The 27,893-nt window shown below is 43.8% G+C and overlaps 1 long non-coding RNA gene across 3 annotated transcripts in view; it reads right to left on the bottom strand.

Annotated features, from left to right (window-relative positions):
* Positions 1-27,893, bottom strand: part of LOC109553817 (uncharacterized) — a 103,611-nt gene that overhangs the window by 35,445 nt on the left and 40,273 nt on the right. For 2 of the 3 annotated variants that reach the window (XR_002180102.2, XR_011564626.1), the window contains one exon: positions 13,941-27,862. This is a non-coding gene — a long non-coding RNA (uncharacterized lncRNA). Of the gene's footprint in view, positions 1-13,940; positions 27,866-27,893 lie in introns of those variants that run through there. The other variant, XR_011564625.1, reaches the window with a different exon arrangement.

The raw sequence follows: 27,893 nt of genomic DNA on the forward strand, positions 1-27,893 counted from the left end.
TCCCTTGGTTGAAACTTGAGGGGAATTTGGACTGACCTGGATCACTCCCCTAGAGCCAGACTTCCTGGAAGGTGAAGTCAAGTGGGCCTTAGGAAGCATCACTACGAACAAGGCTAGTGGAGGTGATGGAATTCCAGTTGAGCTGTTTCAAATCCTGGAAGATGATGCTGTGAAAATGCTGCACTCAATATGCCAGCAAATTTGGAAAACTCAGCAGTGGCCACAGGACTGGAAAAGGTCAGTTTTCGTTCCAATCCCAAAGAGAGGCAATGTCAAAGAATGCTCAAACTACTGCACAGTTGCACTCATCTCACATGCTAGTAAAGTAATGCTCAAAATTCTCCAAGCCAGGCTTCAGCAATACATGAACCGTGAGCTTCCAGATGTTCAAGCTGGTTTCAGAAAAGCAGAGGAACCAGAGATCAAACTGCCAACATCCGCTGGATCATGGAAAAAGCAAGAGAGTTCCCAGAAAAACATCTATTTGTGCTTTATTGACTATGCCAAAGGCTTTGACTGTGTGGACCACAATAAACTGTGGAAAATTCTGAAAGAGATGGGAATACCAGACCACCTGACCTGCCTCTTGAGAAACCTATATGCAGGTCAGGAAGCAACAGTTAGAACTGGACATGGAACAACAGACTGGTTCCACATAGGAAAAGGAGTACGTCAAGGCTGTATATCGTCACCCTGCTTATTTAACTTATATGCAGAGTACATCATGAGAAACGCTGGACTGGAAGAAGCACAAGCTGGAATCAAGATTGCCGGGAGAAATAGCAATAACCTCAGATATGCAGATGACACCACCCTTATGGCAGAAAGTGAAGAGGAACTAAAAAGCCTCTTGATGAAAGTGAAAGAGGAGAGTGAAAAAGTTGGCTTAAAGCTCAACATTCAGAAAATGAAGATCATGGCATCTGGTCCCATCACTTCATGGGAAATAGATGGGGAAACAGTGGAAACAGTGTCAGACTTTATTTTTTTGGGCTCCAGAATCACTGCAGATGGTGACTGCAGCCATGAAATTAAAAGAAGCTTACTCCTTAGAAGGAAAGTTATGACCAACCTAGACAGCATATTCAAAAGCAGAGACATTACTTTGCCAACAAAGGTCCGTCTAGTCAAGGCTATGGTTTTTCCAGTGGTCATGCATGGATGTGAGAGTTGGACTGTGAAGAAAGCTGAGCGCCAAAGAATTGATGCTTTTGAACTGTGGTGCTGGAGAAGACTCTTGAGAGTCCCTTGGACTGCAAGCAGATCCAACCAGTCCATTCTAGAGGAGATCAGTCCTGGGTGTTCTTTGGAAGGAATGATGCTAAAGCTCCAACTCCAATCCTTTGGCCACCTCATGCAAAGAGTAGACTCATTGGCAAAGACTCTGATGCTGGGAGGGATTGGGGGAAAGAAGAGAAGGGGGCGACAGAGGTTGAGATGGCTGGATGGCATCACCAACTTGATGGACATGAGTTTGAGCGAACTCCGGGAGTTGGTGATGGACAGGGAGGCCTGGAGTGCTGCAATTCATGGAGTTGCAGAGTCAGACACGACTGAGCGACTGAACTGAACTGGGTCCGTAAGCCCTTCTCCCTCTTAGTTCATTTAGTTGTTCAGTCATGACCGACTCTTTGCAACCCCATGAACTGCAGCATGCCAGGCTTCTCTATCACTAATTCCCAGAGCTTGCTCAAACTCATGCCCATCAAGTCAGTGATGCCATCCAACCATCTCATCCTCTGTCGTCCCCTTCTCCTCCTGCCTTCAATCTTGCCCAGCATCAGGGTCTTTTCAAATGAGGCAGTTCTTCCAATCAGGTGGCCAAAGTACTGGAGTTTCAGCTTCAACATCAGTCCTTCCAATGAATATTCAGGACTGATTTCCTTTAGGATCGACTGGTTGGATCTCCTTGCAGTCCAAAGGACTCTCAGGAGTGTTCCTCAACACCACAGCTCAAAAACATCAATTCTTTGGTGCTCAGCTTTCTTTACTCTCACATCCATACATGACCATATATGGAAAAACCATAGCTTTGACTAGACAGACCTTTGTTGGCAAAGCAATGTGTCTGCTTTTTAATATGCTGTCTAGGTTGCTCGTGGCTGTTCTTCCAAGAAGTAAGCGTCTTTTAATTTCATGTCTGCAGTCACCATCTGCAGTGATTTTGGAGCCCCCCAAAATAGTCTCTCACTGTTTCCATTCTTTCCCCATCTATTTGCCATGAAGTGATGGGACCAGATGCCATGATCTTAGTTTTCTGAATGTTGAGTTTTAACTTTTTCACTCTCCACTTTCACCAGGAGGCTCTTTAATTCTTCACTTTCTGCCATAAGAGTGATGTCATCTGCGTATCTGAGGTTATTGATATTTCTCCTGGCCATCTTGACTCCAGCTTGTGCTTCAACCAGCCTGGCATTTCACATGATGTACTCTGCACAGAAGTTAAAAAAGCACGGTGACAATATACAGTTTTGATGCATTCCTTTCCCGATTTGAAATCAGTCTGTTTTCCAATGTCCTGTTCTAACTGTCGCTTCTTGACCTGTATACAGATTTCTCGGGAGGCAGGCCAGGTGGTCTGGTATTTCCATCTCTTTAAGAATTTTCCACAGTTTGTTGTGATCCACACAGTCAAAGGCTTTGACATAGTCAATAAAGCAGAAGTTGATGTTTTTCTGGGAACTCTCCTGTTTTTTCAATGATCCAACAGATGTTGGCAATTTGACCTCTGGTTCCTCTGCCTTTTCTAAATCCAGTTTGAATATCTGGAAATTCATGGTTCGTGCACTGTTGAAGCCTGGCTTGGAGAATTTTGAGCATTTCTTTGCTAGTATGTGAGATGACTGCAATTGTGTGGTAGTTTGAACATTCTTTGGCATTGCCTTTCTTTGGGACTGGAATGAAAACTGACCTTTTCCAGTCCTGTGGCCACTGCTGAGTTTTCCAGATTTGCTGGCATATTGAATGCAGCCCTTTAACAGCATCATCTTTCAGGATTTGAAATAGCTCAACTGGAATTCCATCACCTCCACTAGCTTTGTTCGTAGTGATGCTTCCTAAGGCCCACTTGACTTCAGATTCCAGGATTTCTGGCCCTACGTGAGTGATCACACCACTGTGGTTATCTGGGTCATGAAGATCTTTTTTGTATAGTTCTTCTGTGTATTCCTGCCACCTGTTCTTAGTATCTTCTGCTTTTGTTAGATCCATACCATTTCTGTCCTTTATTGTGCCCATCTTCACATGAAATGTTTCCTTGGTATCTCTAATTTTCTTAAGAGCTCTCTAGTCTTCCCCATTTTATTGTTTTCCTCTGTTTCTTTGCACTGATCACTGAGGAAGCCATTCTTCTCTCTCCTTGCTATTCTTTGGAACTCTGCATTCAAGTCGGTATATCTTTCCTTCTCTCCTTTTCCTTTTGCTTCTCGTCTTTTCATAGCTGTTTGGAAGGCCTCTTCAGACAACCATTTTGCCCTTTGCATTTCTTTTTCTTGAGGATGGTCTTGATCACCACCTCCTGTAAAATGTCACGAACCTCCATCCATAGTTCTTCAGGCAATCTATCAGATCTAATCCTTTGAATCTATTTGTCATTTCCACTGTATTATCATAAGGGGTTTGATTTAGGTCATACCTCAATGGTCTAGTGTTTTTCCCTAATTTGTTCAATTTAAGTCTGAATTTGGCAATGAGGAGTTCAAGATATGAGCCCATCAGCTCCCAGTCTTGTTTTTGATGACTGTATATAGCTTCTCCATCTTTGGCTGCTAAGAATATAATCAATCTGATTTCCGTGTCAACCATCTGGTGATGTCTATGTATAGAGTCTTCTCTTGTGTTGTTGGAAGTGGGTGTTTGCTATGACCAGTGCATTCTCTTGGCAGAACTCTATTAGCCTTTGCCTTGCTTCATTCTGTACTGCAAGGCCAAATTTGCCTGTTACTCCAGGTATCTCTTTACTTCCTACTTTTGCATTCCAGTCCCCTATAGTGAAAAGGACATCTTTTGTGGGTGTTATTTCTAGAAGATCTTGTAGGTCTTCATAGAACCATTTAACTTCAGCTTCTTCAGCATTACTGGTTGGGGCATAAATTTGGATTACTGTGATACTGAATGGTTTGCCTTGGAAATGAACAGAGATAATTTTGTCGTTTTTTGAGATTGCACCCAAGTACTGCATTTTGGACTCCTTTGTTGACTATGATGGCTACTCCATTTCTTCTAAGGGATTCTTGCCCACAGTGGTAGATATAATGGTCATCTGAATCAAATTCTCCCATTCCAGTGCATTTTAGTTCACTGATTCCTAAAATGTTGATGTTTACTCTTGCCATCTCCTGTTTGACCACTTCCAATTTACCTTGATTAATGGACCTAATATTCCAGGTTCCTATGCAATATTGCTCTATACAACATCAGACTTTATTTCCACCACTAGTCATATCCACAGCTGGGTGTTGTTTTGGCTTTGACTCTTTCTCTTCATTTTTTCTGGAGTTATTTCTCCACTCTTCTCCAGTAGCATATATAAGGAGTTCATCTTTCAGTGTCCTATCTTTTTGCCTTTTCATGCTGTTCATGGGGTTCTCAAAGTGAGAATACTGAAGTAAGTTGCCATTCTCTTCTCCAGTGGACCATGATTTGTCCGAACTCTCCACCAACACCCATCCATCTTGGGTGGCCCTACATGGCATGGCTCAGTTTCATTGAGTTATACCAGGCTGTGGTCCATGTGATCAGTTTGATTAGTTTTCTGTGATTGTGCTTTTCATTCTGTCTGCCCTTTGAAGGATAAGGATAAGAGATTTATGGAAGTTTCTTGATGGGAGAGACTAACTGTGGGGGAAACTGGGTCCTGTGACCATGATAAGCCATGCTCAGTAAATCTTTAATCCAATTTTCTGTTGATGGGTGGGGCTACATTCCCTCCTTGTTGTTTGACCTGAGACCAAACTATGGTGGAGATAATGAAGATAATGGCGACTTCCTTCAAAAGGTCCTGTGCACGCACTGTTGCACTAAGTGCCCCCGATCGTGCAGCAGCCCATGCCTCCGCCAGAGACTCCTGGACACTCACAGGCAAGTCTGGGTCAGTCACTTGTGGGGTCACTGCTCCTTTCTCATGGGTCCTGGTGTGCACAAGGTTTTGTTTGTGCCCTCCAAGAGTCTGTTTCTCCAGTCCTGTGTAAGTTCTGGTGGCTCTATGGTGGGGCTAATGGTGACCTCCTCCAAGACGGCTTATGCCATACCCAGGTCTGCTGCACCCAGTGCCTCTGCTCCTGCAGCAGGCCACTGATGACTCATACCTACACAGGAGACACTCAAAGGCATGTCTGGCTCAGTCTCTGTGCAGTCTCCTGATGCACACAAGGTTTTGTTTGAGCCCTCTGAGTATCTCTGGAGCGTATGGGGTTTGATTCTAAACATGATTTCACCCCTCCTACCATCTTGCTGGGACTTCTCCTTTGCCCTTGGACATGGGGTGTTTTTTTGGTGGGATCCAACATTTTCCTGTCAATGGTTGTTCAGCAGTGAGTAGTAATTTTGGAGTTCTCAGAGAAGATGAGTGCATGTCTTTCTACTCTGCCAGCTTGTGATGAGCTCAGGTGGTAAAGAATCTGCCTGCAATGCAGAAGACCCTGGTTTGATTCCTGGGTCAGGAAGATCTACTGGAGAAGAGATATGCTACCCACTCCAGTCTTCTTGGGCTTCTCTTGTGGCTCAGCTGGTGATGAATCTGCCTGCAATGTGGGGGACCTGTGTTCGATCCCTGGGTTGGGAGATCCCCTGGAGAATGGAAAGGCTACCTATATTCTGGCCTGGGAGTCCATGGAGTTGCAGAGTCAGACATGAGTAAGTGACTTTCACTTTCTCCCTCTTAGAGCTAAGACAAATCAGACAAGATGTAGGAAGCTACACAGACGACCCAGGCAAATATATAGATATGTTTCAATACATTACTTTGGTCTTTGACTTGATGTGGAAAGACATCATGTTAGTAGTTAATCAGACTTTATCTGACCCCAAGTATAGTAGTGGCTCAGTTGTAAAGAATATGCCTGCCAGTGCAGGAGATGCAGGTTCAGTCCCTGGGTCAAGAAGATCCCCTGGAAAATGGAATGGTAACCCACTCCAGTATTCTTGTCTGGAAAATCCCAGACAGAGGAGTCTGGCAGACTATATTCCATAGGGTCACAAAGAAACAATGAGCATGCACACTCTGCTTTATTCATACCATTAATTCATTTATCAAGTACACTAGGGTTTTAAAGGAAACCCAAAAATATGCTACCAGGCTTCATATGTCAACCAGTAAGTGTCCTGTGGGGGAAACTGAAGTCCCCTCCTCAGATCCCAACTGGAATTACAACGATCATGATCACATCTAGGAAAGACATAAGTTACTCATTTGTGTAAAGGCAGGACTGAAAGCAGCCCAACGGAAAATAACCTGCTATGCCCAAGTCTCAGTAGTAACTCAGGAGTTCAACAAAAACCCCATAGCCTTTTTGTTTTTTTTTTTTTTTTTGAATGTTTATCTTCTAAATTAATTTATTAAGGTATTCTGTAATAGTTTTCAATAAGTAGTGTAATTTTATATATTAATGGTAATATTTTGATATCTTAAAATTAGCACACTATTATAACTTTAGTTTTTGTGTATTTCTTTTTTTTTTTTCCTAATTTTATTTTATTTTTAAACTTTACATAATTGTATTAGTTTTGCCCATAGCCTTTTTGGAAAGGATAAAAGAGACTCTTCAAAAGTTTAGCAATCTGGACCTAGACTCTTATTACGGACAGGTGATTAAAGGACAAATCCCTACCCCAGTGTGCATCAGATATAAGAATAAAGACACTGCATCAACAGGACCCTGTGGCCTATAAAAGACTAATCCGTTTTATAACTCAGAGCAGGAAAGGAAGGCCAAGGCCCAGGAAAGGGAGAAATGGAAGAAAACAAAGCATCCCCAGATTCTGGTCACCTTCCAGGGGCACCCAAAGACAACCCCCAAGGACCAGGCACAAGGCAGGTGACTAATCTGTAAATAGTGAGAGCACTGGGCTAAGGAATGCCCAAATCGTGATAGACCTCCTAAAACGGCCTCTCCTAAATGCCATCAATTGAGACATTAGGTGACACCCAGCTCTCAGGACCAGAGAGCCTGGGGTCAAGTGCCAAGCCCTCCTCTATGATGGTCCAACAGGACTGAAGCAGTCCACTCCAGCCAGCCTCCTTGTCACAGATAATCATCACAGGGTTGGAGCCAAGCGTGCAACTGGATATGGCAGGTAGGTCTAAGAATTTTCTGATTGACATGAAGGCTGCCTACTCTGCCTTGACCTCCTATTCTGGAGCCTTTCCCCACAAACCTGTACCATTTGGGGTGCCACAGGAAAAAACAGTTAATAAAAGATTCATACAGGCACTTCTCTGTTGCTGGGATGGACAGTATTTTCTCACCAATTCCTGGTGGTCCCTGAGTGCCCTACTCCTCTATTGGGAAGAGATGTATTTTCCAAACTGGAAATCACCCTTTATGAAACGGAGCTTTTCAGTTCCCAGGGTCCCACAACTCCTAATTACTGCTGAGGAGCCCTTCATGGTCCCTTCAACAGGAAGGAATCAGGGACCTTGGAAAGACGATTAACCCCCAGGTGTGGGACCAGGGGACTCCTGGATGAGTACACTGAGCTGAACCAGTCACCCTACTAATTCTGCTCATGATTGCTCCATGCATTATGAATTGTTTAACCTGTTTTATTTCTGCCCAGGTCATCAACTTACAGAACGCCATCATGTTGCAGAGGGAATACACAGAACAATGGATGACCGCTAATTGAATCTACTGCTCACCCCTAGACTGACATGGTCACAAGGACTCCAAGGTCTAAGAATAGCCAGAGGGGGAGGCCCAACACCTCTTGCCACAACATCTCAGCAGGAAGCAGAGAGACTTCAGTGGCCCAAAAATCAGGCCTCCCATTTACTCAGTAATGTTAGGCAGTTAAGAATAGGAAGCTGTTTAGTTACTAGGTCGTGTCCAACTCTTTAGCGACCCCCGGGATTGTAGCCCACCAGGCTCCTCTGTCCAAGGGATTCTCCAGAAAACAATACTGGAGTGGGTTGCCATTTTCTTCTCCAAGGGATCTTCCCAACCCAGAGATCAACCCACATCTCTTGCATTGGCAGGTAGATTCTTTACCACTGAGCCACCAGGGAAGCCCCGGTGTAGGAAAAAAGGGGTCCAAAATGGCAGTCAGAGGAAGTGATGGCTAGGATATCACACATGCAGAGGGCAAAAAAGGGGGAAAAATACAAAAGAGAACCGTGGACCTGACTGAAGACTTCTGGCAAGAAAATGTGCCTGACCCACTTCCCTTCCTGATTAGTCTTGGGGTCATGCTTCGTTTGCATAGGGCACAACCAATAAGGTCCCAGGGACCACCCAGGGAAGGGAACAAAGAATATAAAAAAGGAAACCTAAACCCAGGCAGGAGCACTCCTGTAGGGGTTGGTCCACTCTCATGTCTCAAGAGTATGCTGCTTACTGCTTGCTCAGTAAATCCTGCCTGCTTGTGCTGTCCTGGTCTGTCATTTCAATTCTTTGCTGTGACAAGACAAGAACTAAGGGGAAAAAAAAAAAAAAACACCACTCAACAGTTATCGCAAACTTCTTGGTGTCAGACCCTTTGTTCTTGAGATCAGGTCATGGTCAAGTCATGATGTTCCTATAAACCTCCACCAAACAAGTGTTATTCTCTGTCCTGTCAAGAAAGGGCTGAGTCCCAAGGCTCAACTTCCATCTCCAAGGTTCAGGCCCTGGCTAAAAGGAGGGGATCCCTGCATGGGCCGCTTAACCCAGTTCTAGAGCATTCATCCAGCACCCAGAATGGGTCTTCTTGCCAGTGCCCGGGCCTGGCTGAAGAGGCAGATCTCAGCTGGCAGCACCCTCAGGGCCAGGTCCCCAGATCCTACCCAGCTGTCATCACTAAGGGAGCCAAGCACCCAGGACCCAGCCTGCCCTTTGGCTTTTCATTTAAAATGGACAGAATCACTTGTATGGGATCAACAGGGACTCATGTTGTAACAAACACCAATCAGGTTAATTCCCAGCTTACAACACTTGCTCTTTGAGAATAACCCCAACCACAGAGGTGGACCTGAAGTAATGATGTACAGTGTCCTTGCAACCTTGACCTCTGGCCACCTCCCAGGGATAGACAAATGATCTAAGCTATACCAAATTTTGAAACGTAAACAGAGAAACTGAAGCTTGTTGAAGATGTTACCTGAAGACAGTGTCCGTACACTCCATGGAGACTACTGTCACCATTAGGTCATAGAAGTAGGATAGGGGACAAGTGCACTGCTGCTTCAAGGCCTGGGCCCGGCCAGTGGATGGCTGTGGTGAGGGCTCTTGAGCCTTGAAAGACAGCTTTCAGCCTGTCCCCAAGCCCCCCAGCTTACCCACTGGCCAGAGGGTCCCAAGGAGAAGGCTGTGATCTGTCTCTCACCACACTCTCTTCCACAAAGGACCACTGCAGGGCTGCCTGTTGGTGGAGCAGGACCTCTAACCACTACACTAAGGATCTCATGCTAAAGGTCTCACATTAACAGCTGTACATCCACTCTACCTGTTACATCCTGCAAGAGAACTGCAGGGGTCTGGACAGCAACCAGGCTGTAAGGTTCACACTGCCCAATAGCAGATGCCTGGTTGTGGGCGGGCAGAGGCCAGTATCTTGAGTCCCAGGCCTCAGTGCCAAATCGCCCCTGCACTGGGGTGGAGGGGGCCATCTCAGGGGGTCAAATCCTAGATGATAGAGGGGCAGCCCCAGCCAGCCCACCTCTCCAGGCACATGTAGCCCTGCATCGAGGAGGGCTTGATAGGAGCCAGCAGGCCAGACATGCAAGCAACAGCATTATCACCTCCAGGGCCATTTCCTCTCCTCCCTGAGCTTGGGAGGGCAAACAGCCACATTTTCCGGCCTCCCCTCACTCCTGGTAGCACTCCCATTGTGGACTCCCTGCATCCAACTGCACAAGCCTTGCCCAGGCCATGACCACCTCTATTACAACCCTGAGGCAGCCACCATGGTTCATGAAAGCTCTAGCACAGTGGCACCTGTGGCCAGTAGTGGCTGTCTGTGTGCTACCTGGAGAACCAATGAGGGCAGAAGCGACCTCTGGCCCAGCCCCACACCAGCCGCCCAGCAGGCACCACATAAGCCTGGTTTAACATCAGTGGGATGCTCTCTTTGAACCCCTTCTCTGACTGTTACCTTTAAGAATACTATACTTTTAGATAAACAAGCTGTAGACAGAGAATATTTGTTTTGTTGAAGGTTGACAGAACACTTGGACCTGACCATGACTTGACCTATACAGACAGCTGAAAAAAAAAAAAGGATTTCTGCACCAAGAAGTGAGCACAACCAAACACCCACCACCTTCCCTCTCCCCTTCCTGGTATAAAAGAAGTCTGAATTCTGACTAGGGGAATATGGTTCTTTGAGACACTAGTCTGCCATCTTCTCAGTCTCCTGGCTTTCTGAATAAAGTCGTTATTCCTTGCCCCAACAACTTGTCCCCCAATTTGCTGGCCTGTCATGCCGCAAGCAGGACAAGCTTGGACTTGTGATAAATTTTGGTGAGACAGCCCGTAGCCATGTCGCTTGTGGTCCAGTGGCCTCGGCTGGGGTTTTGGGGTAAGATCCTAGCTAGCGGCTGCCAGGATCACTTACGCTGAGGATCTTCCCTTGAAAATTCCCTGAAGTGGCACCAGCTACTTCAGTGCTTGACAGATAGAACAAGGAATCAAATTTGGGAGGTGACAAGCTCCATACAGTAAGGTAAATCACTCCAGTGTATACAACTGGGAACATGTCCCTCCCCCACCCCCACACACACTCAATTGAGGCTTTTCCTGTAAGGGAAAACCCAATTTGCCTTGCATTTGATTGGGGTACCCTGTAGGGGGAGGACTATAGAAATCTACTTGATTTGTGAACAAGTTAATTCATGATGGAATTTTTCTGTTCTTCTGGCATTGGAATTTGTGCCTTTTGTTTTTGGTTTCTCTTGAACTTGTAAATAAAGGAAATACTCCATCTGCCCTATGGAAAGCCCTTTGGGGTATATCTTAAATGGGCAAAATATAGCTGTGGGCCTATGACTAAGAAAGAGATGGTAGGGACTCCTGGGTATCCAGTTAAGAACCTGCCCTGCAATGCAAGGGATACGGAAAGAGATTAAACAAAATTCAGGAGATACACAAAAAAACCCAATGAGGATCCATGAGGGATTCTATAAAGAATGTATCAAGCTTGCAGGTGCTACACTGATGCAGACCCCAAGGTCCCCCAAAATATAAGAATAGGAAACATGACCTTTACTAGGCAAAGTATCCCAGATATAAGAAGAAAATTACAAAAAATAGATGGTGCGTTTGGAACAACTTTTTCTCAATTGGTAGATGTTGCTTTTAAAATGTTCAAAAACCGGGAACAGTGACAGAAGGAAGATGAAGCAAAATGGAAGGCCACTTCTCTGGCAGCAGCGCTGGATTACCAGAAAGTAAGTAACCTGAAGAAAGGAAAGCCACTGCTGGGGAGGGAGCAAGGTGCTTACTGCATGCAGGAATGGGATTGGAAAAAAGACCACCCCGGGCCAAAAATGAGGAAAACAAAAGACAGGAGCCTCTCATATGTTATTACATGAGGATGGTGTTTCCTCTCTACGTAACAGAAAGACAGTAATACTCTGATGATGAATAAGGAGGCTCAGGGCTCCCCTGGACTTGAGGCATCCAATTCCAATTTCCCAACAGGAGCCCCAAGTAACTTTGACAGTAGGGGATAAATTGATTTCCTGATAAATGAGTGAAGCATACTCTCTGGTAAACACCAAGGCAGCACAGAAAACATCTGAATCCATTCTGGTCACAGGAGTTTCTGGAGAAGTACAAAACTGTTCTTTCTTACAACATCTAGAATGCCAATTAGGGGATCTCACCCTGAAACACAGTATCTTATTTATGCCAGCATGGTCGATCTTTCTTTTAGACCACTCTCTCCATTGTAAATTAAATGCTTAAGTAACTTTTTCACCAGAACAGCCTGATGTCAGGGTCCCATCAGAGCACACTTTAAGCATACAAACTCATGGACACCCCAACAAGACAGGGCTCATTCCCCACAAAGTCTACGAAAACGTAACGCTGGAAGTGTGGGCTGATGGCACCCCAGGGAAGGCCAAAAATGCATGACCAACACAACTCCCATTAGAAAGGGCCCCTGGGACACAGAATCTAAAACAATATCCTCTGAGGCAAGAGGCCCAAAAGAGAATTCAGACATTTTTTTAAGTTTTTGGAAAAAGGATCAATTAAACTTTGCAGGTCCCCATATAACAACCCTATTCTTCAAGTCAAAAAGCCAAACTCATCAATTTTTCTACAGCTTAAGGGCTATGAATGAAACAGTCCAAGATTTGTCCCTGTGGTACCTAATCCACACATTCTGCTCACAACTATTCTGGAAGAATACAGCTAGTTCTCAATTTTGAACTTGAAGGATGTTTGTTTTTTTTCCCCTCTGCATTCTTATTGCAGGAAAATCACTACATCTATTTGCTTCTGAATGGCAGGACCCAGAAAAACAGGTGGCCCAACAGTATAGTTGGATAGTCCTGACTCCAGGATTTAAGAACTCCCCTACCTTGGACTAGGCACTCCGACCATAGAAGCTCAGGCCCAACTCCTGGCCTGAGAACCATGACCTTACAAGACGCTAACAACAATAAAAAACAGAAAAGAGCAGAATAACAAAGAATAAAAAATTAAATAAAAACTTTAAAACTAATATATTAGAAAAAAAATAACCATAAAAATGAAACAACAGGACTTTCCTGGTGGTCCAGTGGTTGGGAATCTGCCTGCTATGTGGTGGACACGGGTCCAATCCTTGGTCTGGGAAGATTCCACATGCTGCAGAGCACTCTAGCACCCACGAGCCCCAACTGCTGAGCTACCATAATGAGAAGCCTGAGCACCACAACAAAGTAGCCCCTACTTGCAACTAGAAAAAGCCTGCATGCAGCCAAAACTAAATAAAATACATAAGTAAAAATGAAACAACAAAACCACAACAGCAAACTAAATAAATAATAAAAATTTTTAAATTCCCTGGTACCTCCTCTAACAGTGTCCTTGCCCCAGAGGTGAGCTACAGCCTACCCTCACCTCCCCAGTAGGCTTCCAAAACCTCCAGGTAGGTCTCTGAATCTGCTGTGTCAGCCCCACCTCTGTACCAGCATCTGTTCCTGGAGTTGGTTCAGATCACACATGCCCATGCAGGCCAGCTAGGGCCCGCACAGCTGGGGGAGGCCTTGGAGGGAGCAGCACTCAGCCCACATGGACCAGCATGGCCAGAGGAGGTTTTGGCAGAGGCGAGGCTTAGAATAGGCCCTGGAGGATGGCACAGGATCCACATGGCCAGACGAGGCCTTAGTGGGGAACCACTCAGACCCAGGATCCTCAACAGGCTCACCAGGCCCCAAGCAGTTGGTGGAAATACTGATCACCTTATCCTCTGATCCCTCGAAGGTCCCTCCTCATCTGCAATGATCTGCTCCTTTTGAATATGCCCCTCCAAGCCTTATGAGTAGGCGCCACCGATCCTCTCCCCTCCCCCAGCCCCCACTCAGGGGCACCAGTCCAGTCCTTCCTCCACTTTCCCCACTTCCATTCTTCCTTCTCACATCCTACCAGGTCACGCTGGGACTCCACCTGTCCCCTTAGGTGTCTGAGGCCTCCCCCACCACACCCCATCTCCTTCAGTTCAGTTCAGTTCAGTCACTCAGTCATGTCTGACTCTTTGCAACCCCATGAATCGCAGCACGCCAGGCCTCCCTGCCCATCACCAACTCCTGGAGTTCACTCAGACTCACGTCCATCGAGTCAGTGATGCCATCCAGCCATCTCATCCTCTGTCGTCCCCTTCTCCTCCTGCCCCCAATCCCTCCCAGCATCAGAGTCTTTTCCAATGAGTCAACTCTTCGCATGAGGTGGCCGAAGTACTGGAGTTTCAGCTTTAGCATCATTCCTTCCAAAGAAATCCCAGGGCTGATCTCCTTCAGAATGGACTGCTTGGATCTCCTTGCAGTCCAAGGGACTCTCAAGAGTCTTCTCCAACACCACAGTTCAAAAGCATCAATTCTTTGGCGCTCAGCCTTCTTCACAGTCCAACTCTCACATCCATACATGACCACAGGAAAAACCATAGCCTTGACTAGATGAACCTTTGTTGGCAAAGTAATGTCTCTGCTTTTGAATATGCTATCTAGGTTGGTCATAACTTTCCTTCTAAGGAGTAAGCGTCTTTTAATTTCATGGCTGCAGTCACCATCTGCAGTGATTCTGGAGCCCAAAAAAATAAAGTCTGACACTGTTTCCACTGTTTCCCCATCTATTTCCCATGAAGTGATGGGACCAGATGCCATGATCTTCGTTTTCTGAATGTTGAGCTTTAAGCCAACTTTTTCACTCTCCTCTTTCACTTTCATCAAGAGGCTTTTTAGTTCCTCTTCACTTTCTGCCATAAGGGTGGTGTCATCTGCATATCTGAGGTTATTGATATTTCTCCCAGCAATCTTGATTCCAGCTTGTGTTTCTTCCAGTCCAGAGTTTCTCATTATGTACTCTTCATATAAGTTAAATAAGCAGGGTGACAATATACAGCCTTGACATACTCCTTTTCCTATTTGGAACCAGTCTTTTGTTCCATGTCCAGTTCTAACTGTTGCTTACTGACCCACATACGGATTTCTCAAGTGGCAGGTCAGGTGGTCTGGTATTCCCATCTCTTTCAGAATTTTCCACAGTTTATTGTGATCCACACAGTCAAAGGCTTTGGCATAGTCAATAAAGCAGAAATAGATGTTTTTCTCGAGCTCTCTTGCTTTTTCCATGATCCAGCGGATGTTAGCAATTTGATCTCTGGTTCCTCTGCCTTTTCTAAAACCAGCTTGAACATCTGGAAGCTCACAGTTCACGTATTGTTGAAGCCTGGCTTGGAGAATTTTGAGCATTACTTTACTAGCATGTGAGATGAGTGCAATCGTGCGGTAGTTTGAGCATTCTTTGGCATTGCCTTTCTTTGGGATCAGAATGAAAACCGACCTTTTCCAGTCCTGTGGCAAACTGCTGAGTTTTCCAAATTTGCTGGCATATTGAGTGCAGCATTTTCACAGCATCATCTTTCAGGATTTGAAATAGCTCAAATGGAATGCCATCACCTCCACTAGCTTTGTTCGTACTGATGCTTTCTAAGGCCCACTTGACTTCACATTCCAGGATGTCTGGCTCTAGGTTAGTGATCACACCATTGTGATTATCTGGGTCGTGAAGATCTTTTTTCTACAGTTCTTCTGTGTATTCTTGCCACCTCTTCTTAATATCTTATGTTTCTGTTAGGTCTATACCATTTCTGTCCTTTATCGAGACCATCTTTCATGAAATGTCCCCTTGGTATCTCTAATTTTCCTGAAGAGATCTCTAGTCTCCCCCATTCTGTTGTTTTCCTCTATTTCTTTGCACTGATTGCTGAGGAAGGCTTTCTTATCTCTTTTTGCTATTCTTTGGAACTCTGCATTCACATGCTTATATCTTTCCTTTTCTCCTTTGCTTTTCGCTTCTCTTCTTTTCACAGCTACGTAAGGCCTCCCCAGACAGCCATTTTGCTTTTTTGCATTTCTTTTCCATGGGGATGGTCTTGATCCCATCTCCTTAGGTGCCCTAATTGTGAGAATACGCAAATTCTGCTCCCAGGAAGAAATAGAAAATACAAACAGACTGAACACAGTAATGGAAGTTAAACTGCAATTTTAAAACTTCCAATAAATCAAAGTCACTAGATGGCTTTACAGGCGATTTCTATCAGACACTTAGAGGAGAGCTAACATCTATCCTTCACAAAGTCTTCCAAAATATTGTGGAGGAAGGAACAATCTCAAACTCCTTTTACAAGGCCACCATCACCCTGATACCAAAAACGAAGACATCACACAAAAAACAAAATTACAGACCAATATTACTGATGAATACTGATGTAAAAATCTTGAACAAATACTAGTAATCAGAATCCAACAACACATTAAAAGGATCACACACCGTGAGCAAATGGGATTAATCCCAAGGATGCAAGGATTCTTCAATATACCAATCAATCAATGTGATACACCATACTAACAAAGTAAAGAATAAAAATCATATGATCATCTCAACAGATGAAAAAAAAAGGCTTTGACAAATTTCAACACCCATTTATGATAAGAAGTCTCCAGAAAATGGGCATAGAGGGAACCTACTTCAATATAAAACAGGCCATATACAAGAAACCCAAAGCAAACCTCATTGTCAACAGTGAAAACCTGGAAGCATTTTCTCTAAGATCAGGAACAAGACAAGGATGTCCACTCCTGCTATTATTCAACATAGTTTTTGAAGTCTTAGTCATAGTAATCAGAGAGAAAAAAGAAATAAAAGGAATCCATATTGGCAAAGAAGTAAAACTGTCACTGTTTGCAGATGACATGATACTACACATAGAAAATCCTAAACATGTCTCCAAAAAACTAGAGCTAATCAATGAATCTGTTAAAGTTGCAGGATATAAAATTAATGCATAGGGGCCTTCCCCGGTGGTCCAGTGGTTAAGAATCTGCCTTGCAATGCAGGGGACATGGGTTTAATCCCTGGTTGGGGAACTAAGATCCCACATACTATGGAGCAACTAAGCCTGAGTGCCACAACTGGAGAGTCTGTGCACTGCAAAGAAAGATCCCACATGACACAACTAAGATCTGATACAGACAAACAAATTAAAAAACTGACTAAGGAGAGGGAAAGAAGAAAGGGAAAATATATAAAATTTTTTGAAAATTAATGCACAGAAGATCTTGCATTCCCACACACTAACAATGAAAAATCAGAAGTGAAATTAAGGAAACAATTCCATTTACCATCACAACAGGAAGAATAAAATACCTAGAAATAAACCTACCTAAGGAGGTTAAAGAACAGTACTCAGAAAATTATAAGACACTGATGAAAGAAATCAAAGATGACACAAATATCATGCTCCTGGATTGGAAGAATCAATATTGTGAAAATGACTATACCACACCAAGCACCCTACAGATTCAGTGCAATCCCTTTCAAATTACCAATGGCATTTATCACAGAATTAGACCCCAAAATTTTACCATCTGTGCATGAGTGCTAAGCTGCTTAAGTTGTGTTCAACTCTTTGTGATCCTATGGACTGTAGCCCGACAGGCTCCTCTGTTCATGGAATTTTCCAAGCAAGAATACTGGAGTGGGTTGCCATGCCCTCCTCTAGGGTATCTTCCCGACCGAGGGTTCAAACCCACAACTCTTAAGTTTCCTGCGTGGGCAGGTGGGTTCTTCACCACTAGCGCCACCCTTTACCCTTTGTATGGAAGCTCTTTAACATCTGTATGGGAGGAAACACAAAAGACCTCAAATAGCCAAGGCTATCTTGAGAAAGAAAAATGGAGCTGGAGGAATCAGACAACTTCAGACTGTACTACAAAACAACAGGATTAAGAAAAGTATGGAGCTGGCAAAAAAAAAAAGACAGAAATACAGATCAAAGGAACAGGACAGAAAACCCAGAGATAAAACCACACAATGCTCCAACTACCACACAATTGCACTCATCTCACACGCTAGTAAAGTAATGCTCAAAATTCTCCAAGCCAGGCTTCAACAATACGTGAACTGTGAACTTTCAGATGTTCAAGCTGATTTTAGAAAAGGCAGAGGAATCAGAGATCAAATTGCCAACATCCGTTGGATTATCAAAAAAGTAAGAGAATTCCAGAAAAACATCTATTTCTGCTTTATTGACTATACCAAAGCCTTTGACTATGTGGATCACAACAAACTATGGAAAATTCTGAAAGAGATGGGAATACCAGACCACCTGACCTGCCTCTTGAGAAATCTGTATGCAGGTCAGAAAGCAACAGTTAGAACTGGACATGGAACAACAGACCGGTTCCAAATAGGGAAAGGAGTTTGTCAAGGCTGTACACTGTCACTCTGCTTATTTAACTTCTATGCAGAGTACATCATGAGAAACACTGGGCTGGAAGAAGCACAAGCTGGAATCAAGATTGCCAGGAGAAATATCAATCACCTCAGATATGCAGATGATACCACCCTTATGGCACAAAGCGAAGAAGAACTGAAGAGCCTCTTGATGAAAGTGAAAGAGAGTGAAAAAGTTGGCTTAAAACTCAACATGCAGAAAACTAAGATCATGGCATCTGGTCCCATCACTTCATGGAAAACAGATGGGGAAACAGTGACAGACTTTATTCTGGGGGGCTCCAAAATCACTGCAGGTGGTGACTGCAGCCATGAAATTAAAAGATGCTCACTCCTTGGAAGAAAATTTATGACCAACTTAGCATATTAAAAAGCAAAGACATTACTTTGCCAACAAAGGTCCATCTAGTGAAGACTCAAGATAGCTTTGGCTATTTGAAGTCTACAAGACTACTTTTCCAGTAGTCATGTATGTATATAAGAGTTGGACTATAAGGAAGGCTCAACGCTGAAGAGTTGATGCTTTTGAACTGTGGTGTTGGGGAGGACTCTTGGGAGTCCCCTGGACTGCAAGGAAATCAAACCAATCCATCCTAAAGGAAATCAATCCTGAATATTCATTGGAAGGACTGATGTTGAAGCTAAAACTTCAATACTTTGGCCACCTGATGTGAAGAACTGACTCATCTGAAAAGACCCTGATGCTGGGAAAGATTGAAGGCAGAAGGAAAAGGGGACAAAAGAGGGTGAGATGGTTGGATGGCATCACTGATTCAATGGACATGAGTTTGAGTAAATTCCGGGAGTTGGTGATGAACAGGAAGGCCTGGCGTGCTGCAGTCCATGGGGTTGCCAAGAGTCAGACATGACTGAGGACTGAACTGAACTGAATCTATCACAAAGGAGGCAAGAAAAGACAGTCTCTTGAATAAGTGGTGCTGGGAAAATTGGAGAGATACATGTAAAAGAATGAATTCAGACACTCCCTAATTCCATACAAAAAAATAAACTCAAAATGGATTAAAGACCTAAATGTAAGACTAGACACTATAAAACATTTATAGGAAAACATGGGAAGAATATTTTTTAACTAAACCAGACCAAGATTTTTTAACTCACCTCCTAGACTAATGAAAATAAAAACATAAACAAATGGATCTATTTAAACTTAGAAGTTTTTGCACAGCAAAGGAAACCATAAATGGGACAAAAAGGCAGCTCTCCTAATGGGAGGAAATATCTGCAAACAAAGCGGCTTACAAGTGATTAATATACAAACATCTCATGGAGCTCAGTATGAAAAAAATAATAATAATAATCCAATCAAAATATCAGTGGAAAACCTAAATGGACATCTCTGCAAAGAAGATATAAAGGTGCCAAGAGATACATGAAAAGATGCTCACCTTTCACTATTAGAGAAATGCTGATCGAAACTACAAGGAGGTATCAATTCACACCCGTCAAAACAGCCTCCGTCAAAAAAAATCTACAAATGCTAGACAGGGTGTGGAGACCAGGGAACCTCTTGCACCATTAGTGTGAGTGTAAACTGATACAGCCACTATGGAGAACAGCATGGAGATTCCTTAAACTAAAAAGAGAACTACCGTACGACCCAGCAATCCCACCACCGGGCATATACCCTGAGAAAACCATAATTCAAAAAGACACACGTACCCCAGTGTTCACTGCAGCACTATCTACATAGCCAAGACATGGAAACACCTAGATGTCTATCAACAGATGAATGGATAAAGATGTGGTGTACATATACAATGGAATATTACTCACAAAAAGGAAGAAAACTGGGTCCTTTATAGAGAATGTGGATGAACCTAGAGTCTGTCATACAGAGTGAAGTAAGAAAGAGAAAAACAAACATCACATATTAACACATATATGTGGAGTCTAGATCTAAATTGTATAGATGAACCTAGTTGCAGGGCAGGAACAGAGACGCAGATGTAGAGAATGAATGTGTAGAAATGGTGGTGGGGATGAAGTGGGAGACTGGGACTGACATATGTGCATTTTCATGTACAAAATAGACAGCTAGTGGGAACCCGCTGTATAGTTTAGGAATCTCAACTCAGTGTTCTGTGGTAACCTAGATGGGTGGGATGGTAGGGGAGGGAAGGGGTTTATGTATACATACAGCTAATTCACCTTGTTGTATAGCACTGTAAAGCAATTAAATAATTTTAATTATCCCCCAACTGAAAAAATTCCCCCACCTTCTTTGAGGGAAATGTTGGCTAGGTACTTTAGAAACTTAATACTAGATAAGGACTCTTATTCCAAAATGTGGACAATTTACTCATAGCAAGCCCTACACGTGGTTAAGTGTCTGCAAAATACTGATATCATCAGAAACCTCAACTATTTGGCCAAGAGTGGACATAAGGTCTCCCCAGAAGACCCAAATATTGAATCAACAAGCCATGCATCTAGGCTTTGCTGTTTCCCAAGGACAGCAGCATCTTCTGCCTGAGAGAAAACAGGTAACTCCAGGGTTGGGAACACCCAAGACTGGCAGACATCTGAGGGGCTTTCTGGGAATGGCAGGGTTCTGCTGGCTATGGATCGGATCCAGAAATAGGGGCTCAAAGAAAGCCCCTCTATTAATCTTTAAAGGGACATGATCCTGAGCCCCTTACTTGGATTAAAGTAAGTTTCAAACAGCCTTTGAAACAACAAAAACAAAGTCAGTCTCAGCCCCAGCTTTGGAATTATCAGACTTAAAGGAACCTTTCAAATTGTATGTCCAGGAGAGACAAGGCATGTCTTGGGGTATTAATACAAACTATGGGGAATATCCCTCCATCCATTGCCTATTCCTCAAAACAACTAGAACAGACTGTTAAAAGATAGCCCCTCTGCCTTTGAGCTGAACCAGCTATCTGTGACACACTTCAAGAAGCTGAGTAGTTTACCCTGGGGCAACTCCCACTATGTATGTCTCTCAGCATGTCCTTTCTTTATTGGAACAAAAAGGGGACTACTGGCTGGCTTCTGGGAGAATGGGAAAGTACTGGGTTGGCCAAAAGGTTCATTGGTCTTTTCCACAAAATGGATATAGTAGCACTGAGTTATCTTCAACTTCACTTAAAACAATTTTGTTAGACTGTATTGTGACAGCTGCATTAAAAAAAAAAAAAACTTGCTAAATTTGGTGAATTTTTGTGTATCCATTTTAATATTGAAAATGGAAGAAAAAAGCATTTCTATCATATTATGTTTTATTATTTCAAGAAAGGTAAAAACTCAACTGAAAAGCAAAAAAAAGATGTGTGTGGTGTATGGAAAAGGTGCTGTGACTGACTGAATGTGTCCAAAGTGATCTGCAAAGTTTCTCACTGGATGATGCTCCACGGTCAGGTAGACCAGCTGAGGTTGACAGCAATCAAATCGGGACATGAACTGAGAACAACCAACATTACACCAAACATGAATTAGCCAAAATACTCAAAATTTCCAAATCAAGCACAAAAAATTATTTGTACCACCTTAATTGCTTTGATGTTTGGGTTCAACATAAGCAAAAAAAAATCTTAATTACTGTATTTCTGCATGTGATTCTCTACTAAAACATAATGAAAACATTTTAAAAACAAATTGTGATTGGCAATAAAAAGGGAATATGGCAAAATAATGTGGAATGGAAGAGTTGCTAAGGCAAGCAAAATGAACCACCACCAACCACACCAAAGAAAGTGATGCTGTGTATATGGTGGGACTGGCAGGGAGTCCTCTATTACGAGTTCCTTCAGAAAACCAAATGATTAATTCCAGGAAGTACTTTTCCAATAAGATCAACTAAGGCAGCACTCAATGAAAAGCATCTGGAATTCAACAACAGGAAAGGCATAATCTTCCACCAGGGTGACGCAAGACCACATGTTTCTTTGATGACCAGGAAAAACTGTCACAGCTTAGCTAGGAAGTTCTGACTCATCTGCTGTATTCACCAGACACTGGACCTTCAGATGTCCATTTATTTTAGTCTTTCCAAAATTCTCTTAATGGAAAAAATTTCAATTCCCTGGAAGACTGTAAAAGGCACCTTAAAACAGTTATTTGTTCAAAAAGATAAAAGTTTTGGGAAGATGAAATTATAAATTTGCCTGAAAAAAGACAATAGGTATTGGAACAAAACAGTAAATACATTGTTCAATAAAGTTCTTGGTCTTTTTACTTAAAAAACTTAAGAACTTTTTGGCCAACTCAATACTAAGCCACTCCCTTAGACAATTCCAATGTGAAACCTTAGGTCACTTCAGCCCTAAATCCAGTCACACTACTCCAGATTAATGCTGCACAATCCCAAGAGCATGACTGCCTACATGTCATCAAGCTAGTATACTCCAGCAGACTGACTGAAGTTACCAACCTTCAGCTGAGCCAGGTATGGAACTGTTCACCAATGGAAGCAGCACCACGGACCAAGGTAGGCAATGTGATGGGTATGCTGGTAACCCTTAAAAAGACTGTTGAAGCAAAAGCCCTATCCCCAGGGAGCTCAGACCAGGAGGCAGAAACCATTGCTCCAAAAGAGCCTTACCACTCACGGAAGGGAAGTGAGTAAACAGACACAAAGACACTTGCTATATATTCTCGGAAGAGCATGCCCACGGGGCAACCTGGAAAGAGGGGGCTCCTCACTTGAAACAGTAAAGACATAAAGCCTGCTTCTTAAATCCTGTCACTATTACAAGCAGTCCATAAGCCCTCATGATTGGCCATAATGCACTGCCCAGGTCACCAAAAGGGCAAAACTCGTAATAAAAAGGCTAGTCAACTGACCAAGCTGCAAAGAAAGGCAGCAAAGGAAAAGCAGTTCTCAAGCCACAAGAGGGTCACTTCTCCTGCAGGTCAATGTCTCAAAAATACCAGGCAGCTCAGATAAAATTAAAGCCCTCCTTAAGAAAATTACCCCCATTGGAGAAGGAAATGGCAACCCACCCCAGTGTTCTTGCCTGGAGAATCCCAGGGACGGGGGAGCCTGGTGGGTTGCCATCTATGGGGTCGCACAGAGTCGGACACAACTGAAGCGACTTAGCAGCAGCAGCAGCAGCAGCATGCTGAAGCTGAAACTCCAGTACTTTGGCCACCTGATGCGAAGAACTGACTCCTTGGAAAAGACCCTGATGTTGGGAAAGATTGAAGGCAGGAGGAGAAGGGGATGACAGAGGATGAGATGGTTGGATGGCATCATTGACTCGATGGACATGAGTTTGAGCAAGCTCCGGGAGTTGTTGATGGACAGGGAAGCCTGCTGTGCTGCAGACCATGGGGTCACAAAGAGTAGGACACGCCTGAGCAACTGAATTGAACTGACTGATGTGACAAGATGGAGTTATTAGCTAAGGAGGTAATTGTAATCATTTTGCCATATATAAATGTATCAAATTAAGACTTTGTAAACCTTAAGTTTACACAGTGTTATATCTCAATTACATCTCAATAAAACAGCTTGAAGGAGGAGGATCTTAAAAAAAAAAAAAGAAAATTATGCCCAGATTTGGGCTGCTTAACACCCTGAAATATAAACAACTTCAGATATGCAGATGATACCACTCTAATGGCAGAAAGTGAAGAGTAATTAACAGTCTCGTGATGAGGGTGAAAGAGGAAAGTGAAAAAGCTGGCTTAAAACTCAATGTTCAAAAAAGATCATGGTATCCAGCCCATCACTTTGTGGCAAGAAGAAGGGATAAAAGTGGAAACAGTGACAGATTTTGTTTTCTTGGGTTCCAAAATCATTGTGTGACTGCAGCCATGAAATTAAAAGACACTTGCTCCCTGGAAGGAAAGCTATGACAAACTTAGATAGCATATTAAAAAAGCAGAGACATTACTTTGCAGACAAAGGTCTATATAGGTTTTTCCAGGTCAAAGCTATGGTTTTTCCAGAAATCAAGTACAGATGGTGAGAGTTGAACCATAAAGAAGGTTGAGTGCCGAAAAATTGATGCTTTTGAACTGTGGTGCTGGAGAAGACTCTTGAAAGTCCCTTGGACTGCAAGGAGATCAAAGCAGTCCATCCTAAAGGAAATCAGTCCTGAATATTCACTGGTAGGACTGATGCTGAAGCTGAAGCTCCAATACTTAGGCCACCTAATGTGAAGAGCAGACTCATTGGAAAAGACCCTGAGGAGAAGGTGGCAGAGGATGAGATGGTTAGACAGCATCACTGACTCAATGGACCAGAGTTAGAGCAAACCCTGGAAGACACCGAAGGACAGGGAAGCCTAGCATGCTGTTGTCCATGGGGTCACAAAGAGTCGGACATGACTTAGTGACTGAACAACAACAATACCCTTCCAAGAGATGATGGGCCTGCTTTTGCCTCTAGCATAACCCAGCAAGTATCCACAGGCACTGCAAATTATTTGGAAGCTACATTAATCCTAGAGACCACAATCAAAAGGAAAAACCAAAAAGAAAAAATGAATTATACCTTACAAAGGAGTGCTGCTGTAATATTTCAAGAGACTAATTTCGGATAAGGTCTTGCCAGTTACCATGCTATGGATCAGAGTGGTTCCCAGAAGCAGGCCTGAATTAAGCTTCTTTTAAATATTGTAGAGTAGGCCATTCCAGATGTCTCTGCTGTGAATATGTGTCCACAGAGGACAGGAATGAGACCTGCATGCTATGGAGTATCCAGGGAGGCAGGATGGAGACGCTGATGGGGAACCTGGTGCCTGCCTTCCTGGGCAGGGACCCCTCGTATCTCCCCACATTCCTGGGCATCTACAGGGCTTTTGCCAGCCTCCAGCAGGTGCTGGACCTTCTCTTTACAAGGTGAGCACTGTGCCCGCCATGGGACACTGGGGACTCAGCCACCTCCTAGCTGAGAGGTTTTGGAATGTCACTTCACCTCTCTGAGCCTGTTTGATCCTCTACACCCTAGGGTAAAGGGAGGACCAACCCCATGGGGTGATTGTGGAGACCAAGTGGGTCCTTCATGGAAAGTGCTTTCTAGGGACCTGGCCCCATGGAAAGGTCTGCGGTTGTGCTAATTGATCATTTATTTATTCCCCTTGAGGAAATATCTACCTCATTTGCCACTGTCCTTGTGGATTTGGGCTGAGCTGTTTTCCCATTTTAAAAGGTGATTTGTGATTCCAGTAAGGGTTCTGTGTCCTGGGTGAATAAGAGCAAGGACCACTGGAGGTGAGCAGTGGGACCACAGGCCACTCAGACGCATATGATGGGGCTGGTTGGTCTCACTCTTCAAATATAGAAGGCTCACTAGAGGCAGGTGCTTTTCTAGGAACACCCAACATTTAATGTATCAGGCAGACAGCAGTCCTGCCCTCCAGGGCTTCCATTTTAGTTTGAATTCAGACAGTCACACTAGACAGCGCTGTCCTGGGAGAGCAGTGTGGAAGGAAATGCCTGGCCTCTGACTCTGCTGCCTGCATAACAACCTCCAGGTTCATCTTTCCATCCTGGGCACCTTTACCCTGAGGACTTCCACCAGCCCCATAATTTCCCCCCCTGAAGATGCTACTGGCTTACATAGAACTCAGCATACCTGACTCAGACCTGGCACACCAAGCCTGCCTTCTCTGGGCACAACCTGAGCACCTGGAGCCCACTGAGGCAGAGGGGGATAGTGAGGAGGACTCAGGGTGGGTGATGGGGGCAAATGGGGAGAGAAAGGGACTGGGCCACACAGATAAGAGCCTCCCAAGGCTGGAACTGGGCCAGGAGCAATGAGGAGGCTCAGATCACTCTTCCCCTGGACTGTAGTCTGGGAGGACTGCCCTGGTGATAGATGGCATCTTGGACTGAAACTTCAATTATTGACAGTGAGAAGTTTCCTGAGACACGTGGAAAAGCAGTCCTATTGATGATATTTTCTCTTCGTGGAGCTACAGCACCAACTCAAGAACAAGCTCTGAAAACATCTCGAGATCTAGAGTCTCTACTGCCCACTATAGCACCAGAGCAAGTTCAAGCCACAGCTCCCACTCAGGTTCAAGAGCCAGAACATGCAACACTGCCAGTTCCTTAGCTAAAACTAGAGAACGGTCATGATCTAGCTCTCATTTAAGCTACAGCTTATCAAGTTTACCTATTTCCAAGATCTACTGCAGTGATTTACAACAGAACAAACAAGCCAGGAAACTAGTGAAAACCCAGTATGGCCCATCTGCCCCCAACGGAAATAGTAATGATTCAAAGGTCTGAGATCTGTATTATATCCATGGATATTAGTAATATATACTTTATATAACTATCCAAAGAATACTTTCACCTTAGAATAAGAGAACAGAATTTCAGAAAATACACAATCTGCATCAATGAAAATAGTAATTTTTTCTTTAGTCTTTCTCTTGGTATCCAAGGTCGAGACCTGTGACGGTGGAGACAATATGTGCTTTCCCACAGTCAGAATGAGTTCACTAGCAAACCCTCTCTCTCTCGATTTCTCTTACCATCAAACTAGCCAGTTGCTGTATCAGACTTTTTGTCTCCATCTCTACTCCCTCTTTCTACCTGTCTCTGTCTGTTTTCCTCTCTTTCAGCTTCAGTCTCCATTTCTCTCTCCTCTTATTCTTACTTGTTCTGTTTTGGTTTTTTGCCCCACTTATGCCTGAATAATGTTTCTCTGTCTCTCTTCAGTTACCTCAGGCAGTACTGTTTCATAACACACAAGACATTGGGGCAAATGCCCCTGTCAAAAATTCACTAAACCCAGATAACAATAATTAAAACCTCATGCTGCCTGGGAAATATTCATCTACAGTTAGTTACATCTTAGTGGATACAGGCCACCGTCCCTTCCAGGTCAGGACACTCTGATGTACCCAATCCCCATCTTTGAAACGTGTGCCACTGACTTCAATAGTGAAACAGTATCCTTGCTTCCTCACTACTGAAGACCAAAGAACAACATGTGTCCATTTTTCCAGTCACTTCTGAATGTTGTGTGTGCATAATTTGATAAACCAAGAAAAAACTTCTGGGGGAAGACAGTCAATCTTTACTGATATGCTGTAACATCCCAGGCCTTGTGCTCAAACGCTCTTTTAATTACTCCTTTCCTACCTGACCAGAGAGGAAGTCTTCAGCACAGGCAGTTCTCTGAAGGCAAGCAATAGAGGACCAAACTCCATGGCACAACCAAGCCTCGTGTTTCCTTGTTTCATGGACTTTTCTTTCTCACCATCCTCTGGAATGGGCCTAGAGCCACTCAGCTCACTCTGGCCATGTTTTCCCAAGGGATGAACAACCGTTGCCAAGACTGGAGTCACTGTTGTCTCAAGCAGCTGAAGAGAAGCACCTCTCTCTAGCGTGCCCTCAAAACTGAAGTCCCTGTAGCAGACTGCATATTGGGCGTTCAACCAATAGAAAACTCTCATCTCAGACCCTTTTCCTAGTATGTCACTTTCACGTGTTGGCTGTCTTTACTTAATTCTTCACATTGCATGACACCATAAGGCTAACACTTATAAGCAAATTTCCAGACCTAAAAGACTGACTCCAGATTTCTTAGCCCAGACTGCTTCTGGATGTGGACAGAGAATGAATAAAAACATTCAAGTTTACCTGAATTCTGTTTTCTAGAATGCCAAGTTCTCAGGCCAGTTGCTCTCTGGTAGTTTTACCAGGGTAGGGGTTCTTTTGAAGCACTGCTTACAGAGTGTACTTTTGATATGGCTTCCACACAAGCCTCCTTCTTCACAGTCCTCCTGGGAGTCAGCCTGCTGAACAGAAAAGGGAAAAAGTCTTGGG

This window comes from Bos indicus, chromosome 28 (genome assembly GCF_029378745.1).
Source record: "Bos indicus isolate NIAB-ARS_2022 breed Sahiwal x Tharparkar chromosome 28, NIAB-ARS_B.indTharparkar_mat_pri_1.0, whole genome shotgun sequence".
In the NCBI taxonomy this organism is placed as follows: domain Eukaryota; kingdom Metazoa; phylum Chordata; class Mammalia; order Artiodactyla; family Bovidae; genus Bos; species Bos indicus.